We start from the raw sequence: 6046 nt of genomic DNA, 5'->3' as shown, positions 1-6046 counted from the left end.
TTTAAAAAAAATGTTTTATTGGGCAAAATGGTATTAAAAAATGTTTGTATTAGGAGAAATGTGCGCTATAATTGTGAGATTTCCACAAGGGCTTTTAAAAAAGGAAACTGATTCAGAAATGTGGCAAAATGAATTTAAGATTGGAAAAATTAGAAACTAAGAGAACCTGAAGCTGACCCATTTGTTCACCCCCAAGTGCAGCTCTTTGCAGGCTGAAATGAAGCCAGGGATGATGGCACGCTGGCCTGCACAAAGTCCCCCAGAATCCTTTGCAGGGCTGCCTTGGCCTCTGCCTGGGACCTCTTGGAGAGGCACTGTCAGCCAGCACACCCAATCCTGGGGGAGACCAGAGGGCCACAGCTTCCTGGAGACACTACGTGTTGTGCAGGCAGGCAGACGCCTTGCCATCTGCTCTGTACCAGCTCAGACCATTTGTCCCTCTAGCTCAGCATTGTCTGCAGCAAAGGGGAGGAATATTGTTCAGCCCAAGGACTTCGTTCCCTTGTGGGTAATCTTCCAGGGGCCACAGGCAAGTGGCTGGTGAGGCCAGAAGCAAAAGTGGGAGAAGCAACAGGTGCACCTCTCTCCTTCACACAGCAGGCTACCTTGCAGCTATGCTAAAGGCAGTATTCACACTCACGCACGTGTCTCCTTTGTGCAAAAAAGAGGCATTATCAGAGTTCACAGGCACACTCCAACTGAAGGGAGAGGGAAGGGTTGCTTTCTATATTCTCTATACCTTGTACCTTGTACCTAAGAAGGATTTTTATATTCTCTGTATCTTGGATCTAAGCAAATTCTGAGCTAATTTGACTTCTGCAAAATGTGGTCAGCTAGCAGCTAGCAGACACCGGCTGTGTGCTAAATCTGTCAGAGGCCATTTCCTGCCTTGCTGGCTAGCAGAAGCTGCTACTGTAAGCAAGAAATAACCAGACCTGCTAAAGCTGCTGTTAGCAATAACCAACCAGACCTGCTAAATTTAACCAGACCTGTTGCTAAAGAGGCCCCTTTCCCTGTCTTATGCTTACTAATGCAAGGATGAGAAAAGACACGTGTATGAAGGAGAGGGGAGGGAGTGCTTGGTTAGCAGAAAGACAGGAATGTTTAGCAAGCAATAAAATGTGTTTAGCAAGCAATATGGATGTTCCATATAGGGGAATAAGTTGAACATTTGCTAGCCGATTGGGGAAGTCTGGGGAAGGTGTGGGAGGGGGAAGAGTGCTCAGAAAGTATAAGAAAGTCTGCTGAAGTGTCTTGCTGTACAGCCAGTGTATTTTCAGGAGCTATCCAGCTGGTTGTCTCTGTGTACAGATTGTCTCTGTGCACAGATTTCAATAAACTCTTTTTCTCCAAAGAAGATTTTGCTTTCCTGGTACTTTTGTTCCCTCCAAGGTCCGGGGATGGCGTGGCTGATGGATCCCTAGGTAAATAAGGCTTCATTTCTTTGGGGGCTCGTCCGGGATAAGCCCCCTCCCCAATACGGACCGGAGGGCCAGGCTCAACCAAGGTGAACAGCTCAGCAGCGTTTGCAGGCTCCCGTGCGCACCCCGCCTGTTTCGTGGGGGGAGCCAGCCACACTGTTCTGGAGTGGAGACATCTAGTTGAGGGAGAACAAGAGGACGGCGCTGAGGGGACAGGTCCGCAGCGGAAAAAGGTAAGCCCGGCGGAAAGGGCAGCCCGACGGAAAGGGCAGGAGGCTTGATCAACCTCCCCTGGTTGTGGCAGGGTGCCACAGGCAATAAGGTGCCACCAGGAATAAGGGGATTGGTTGCGCAGTAGAGTGCCAGCCACCAGGAATAAAGGGGACTGGTTGTGCAGGAGAGTGCCACCAGCAGAAGTTGGGAACAGAAGAGGGAGGGATATATATATATTGTGATTTTTGGTGTGTTTTGTGTATTGCATGCTGAAGTTATTTTGGTGTGTTTAGTGTGTTACATGTTGAAATTATATTGATGTGATTTGTATGTTGTATGTTGCTATGTTGCATGTCAGATACTTGGAAGGCTTTTGGGGATTCAAGCTGATGAGGGGAAGATGAGGACATTGTGAATTAGATTGGCCCACCCAAAAGAATAAATTGGCCGTCCATCAGGACCCTTGATTTGCAACTCATTAATCCATTATATCAGAACATTTTGAATGACCGTTCTGATCAAATCCCCTACATTTCCACATGGAAGACCAATGTGGAAAAGAACCCCCCTTGGCTGAAGTCATGCTGCCAAAAGTCTCAGGCAGCCGTATCTGCTCAGTCAGGAAGACAGGAGGACAACCCCCCAGTCCTCCAGGATTCAGAGAAGGAAGAAGATAAAGTTTTAATGCCCCCACCGCCTTATGCCCCGGCAACAGCCCAGGCACCACCCCCGCCACAGGGAACAGATGGCCCAGCCCCAATCCCGTGGACAATGCATCGTTAGACCTGGGCGAAGATGGAGAAAGGGAGGAACGAGAAGAGGATGATGAGGATGAGGCATTTGTAGGAAGATTGATTAAGTTGAAAAGTGATGGAAAGATATGAACAGAGGAACAGGCAGAACGTTTGAGAAAGTATGTGGAACCTTATGAGAAGTGGACGTCAGTCCCCATATGTTAAAAACAGCGGGATGTATAGGGGAACAGAGAAGAAAGTGGCAAAAAAAGTGGGGAAAGGCAGCGAAAAGAGTGACCCTCCATAGGGCACATAAAGCACAGGAGAAGGGCGCGGCCAGAGTGATGCCTCTCCATAGAGTGTATGACCCTCCGGCCCCCGCGGGACCTGATGGGGTTGTGCCCAATAGAACTCATACAGTTCAACATGTCCCCTTCTCTAGTGCAGATGTTTGCAATTGGAAGAACCAAAACCCTTCATTTGAAGAAAACCCTGCCAATTTTTAAAACATACAACCCCACTTCTTATGATGTGCAGTATTTGATGGATGCCCTGCTAGCTACAGAGGAGGATAGGCGAATTCATGCTGAAGCCCGAGCACACATGAGAATGCAAGGGACAGAGGAGGCCCCTGAAGCCTACTTAAAGAGGCTGAAGGAAGCCTACCGCCAGTATATCCCTGTGGACCCAGATGAGGCTGCCAATGCCCCTATCATAAAACTGCCTTTGTAGCCCAGGCAGCGCCCGATATTTGCCGAAAAATCCAGATGGGCCACACCCTGAAATGGATGTTAGAAATAGCCCAAACTACTTATAATCAGAGAGAGGAAGAGGCCCAGAAGAAAAAAGGAGAAGTACCAGGCAGAGAAGTTGATGGCCCTGAAGACGGGAGGTCCACCGTTAGGAGAAGAAGAGGAGGGCGAGGCCGCTTAGGAAAGAGCAACAGCATGCCTTCAAGGATTTGAAAAAGGCATTGCAGCAAGCACCAGCGCTGGGCATCCCAAATCCTGAGAAGCCTTTCTCCCTGTTTGTGGATGAAGACCAGGGAACAGCAAAGGGAGTGCTATGCCAAAAATTGGGAAGCTGGCAACAGCCCGTGGCATACCTATCTGAGCGCCTGACGCCTACAGAACAAGGTTTACCGCCGTGCATGAGAGCAGTTGTGGCAGTAGCTACCCTATTGAACAAAGCCGACAAATTCACTTTTGGCCAAGACACTGTTTGTGTGACTCCGCATGCAGTCCCAGCTCTGCTTGACATGAAGGGTACCTATTTCCTCTCCCAAGCAAAGATGAGAAAGTGTCAGATGTTATTGTTGCACCCGCGTTTGAAGTTCCGGGTCACCACCCCCCTCAACCCAGCTACCCTGTTGCCGGTAGGAGAAGGTGAGGAGCAGATGCACGATTGCATTGAAGTAATGGACGAAGTATATTCCAGCAGGCCTGATCTCAAAGACGAGGCAAACCCCCACTGGCCTTCATGGTTTGTGGATGGAAGCAGTTTTGTTGAGGCTGGGCAGCGGAAGGCAGGCTATGCAGTGGTAGCCCTGGAAGACCAGGTGATCGAAGCAAAGTCACTCCCGCCTGGAACATCGGCCCAGCTGACAGAACTAACTGTGCTTACCAGAGCCCTGAGCCTGGCAAAGGGACAGAAGATAAACATTTATGCAGATTCTAAGTATGCATTCCTGACTTTACATGCCCATGGAGCCTTATGGAAAGAAAGAGGTTTGCTTACCTCCAGAGGAAACCAGGTGGCCCACCCACAAGCTTTATTGAACCTTCTGGATGCTGTATGGGAGCCCGAAGCAGTAGCGGTTATCCATTGTTATGGACACACAACTGGACCAGGGGAAGTGGCCAGAGGAAATCGATGGGCAGACAAAGTGGCCAAGGAAGCAGCCCGAGAACTGGCCCCAGCCCCGATCATTGGAGCACTAATCCCAGAAGAGATTTTAAGCACCGTTGACAAGCCGGCCTACACAAAGCAGGAAAGGGACACTGCAGATGCCCAGGAGTTGACATTGTCCAAAGAAGGATGGTACCTCACCCCTGATGACAGGATATGGATTCCAGAGTCCCTGTCCCGGCAGATAACTCAGAGATACCATGAGTCAACCCACATGGGGCCAGATGCTACAACCAAGCAACTGGAGAAGTGCTTCTATATAGCCCGCCTCTACCAACTGGCAGCCCAGATCTCCAGGAAATGCCTGCTATGTCAAAAGAATAATCCCAGAGCCGGACCACTGGCTCCCCCAGGGATTCAGCACAGTGGAACTGCACCTATGGAAGATCTTGTCGTGGACTTTAAACATGGCCCACAAAGACTGAAAAGGCATTTGAAGTAACCAGGTGCCTGCTTAGGGAAATCATCCCTCGCTATGGATTGCCAAGGTCCGTAGGATCTGATAATGGACCAGCATTTGTTCATGCAGTCCTACAGGGGCTGGCAAAAGCGCTCCAGATCAACTGGAAGCTGCATACTGCTTATAGACCCCAGAGTTCTGGAAAAGTAGAGAGAATGAACAGAACTCTAAAGAATCAGCTGTCCAAGCTGACACAGGAGACCGGGTCTAATTGGGTGACCATGTTGCCCTTGGCGTTACTCAGGGTCCGCAGTCTCCCGCCAAAACGGACCCATCTGTCACCCTTTGAAATTATATTTAGGAGACCGGTCCCATATGTCAAAATGTTGTCCCCACATGCTGGTCAGGATATGCAATTGAATAATTAAGTCCAGATATTCTTCCGAGTTTTCTTTTGTCTCGACAGGTGGACCCAGGCTCGCAACCCCTGTGTGTTGGCTGCATCAGTTCGAGCCAGGTGACGAAGTGTGGGTGAAAGACTGGCAGCGAGCCCCCCCCCTACAGCCTTGCTGGAGAGGACCATACACTGTGCTACTTTCTACACCTACTGCTGTGAAGGTTGCTGGCATCACCCCGTGGGTCCACCCTACTCAGTAAAGAAAGCCATTTCAAACTGGACAGTTACACCAGATCCAGAGAACTCCCTTCAGCTGATTATCTCCAGATGCCTGGCAGACGACCGCTCTGCTGATATCACACCGGAAGCTGATATCTCAACGCACAGCTGAAGAATTGGATGGGAGGGGCGCCCGCGGGCAGCGTCCCCAACGTGAAAACCCGTGCCGGGACTAATCCAGGAAGTCCACCAGGACATTTAATATTTCCATAAGGACTTTCTCTTTTCTTTTTTTTCTGTTATCTGCTCTATGCCCCACAGCCCTGACCCCACTGAGCCATACCGCCCTTATTGGCCTGCTGGCCTCTGCTACGACTGGTTCGTCTTGCCGGTGGTAAGAGATGGCGTGCTCTTTGGCTATTGGAAACTGGGGTTTGATGAGATTGAAGAAACGTAATCCATCTATACCTTTGATGATTCTCCTGGCTAGAGAACTTGAAGGTGCAGAGTAGGCCCGTTAGGAGAGAGGTGTGGCCCTGGGGCAGCCCTGAGGGTGAATAGAGAAGCTGAAGGGCCATATCTGACCCGCAGCCTGAGGTTCTGCACCCCCGGATTGGCAGTGGCTCTCCAGGATTCCAGGTGGGGATCATTCCAGGAGTCTGGAGACGCCAGGGCTTGAAGAGGGGACCTTCTGCATGCAAAGCATGCACTGGGCTCCCAAGATATGGCTGTTCCCCTACAGTAGTGCAGCTGG

At 50.2% G+C, this 6046-nt stretch overlaps 1 long non-coding RNA gene across 1 annotated transcript; it reads left to right on the top strand.

Annotated features, from left to right (window-relative positions):
* Positions 1–2002: 2002 nt before the first annotated feature.
* LOC309519786 lies at positions 2003–3118 on the top strand. Its single transcript, XR_014214018.1, has 2 exons — positions 2003–2398; positions 2629–3118. It is a non-coding gene; the product is annotated as an uncharacterized lncRNA (long non-coding RNA).
* The last annotated feature ends 2928 nt before the right edge of the window (positions 3119–6046 follow it).

Source organism: Podarcis vaucheri, assembly GCF_965113315.1.
Source record: "Podarcis vaucheri genome assembly, chromosome: 15".
NCBI lineage: Eukaryota > Metazoa > Chordata > Lepidosauria > Squamata > Lacertidae > Podarcis > Podarcis vaucheri.
This window is presented reverse-complemented; position numbering and strand designations above follow the sequence as displayed.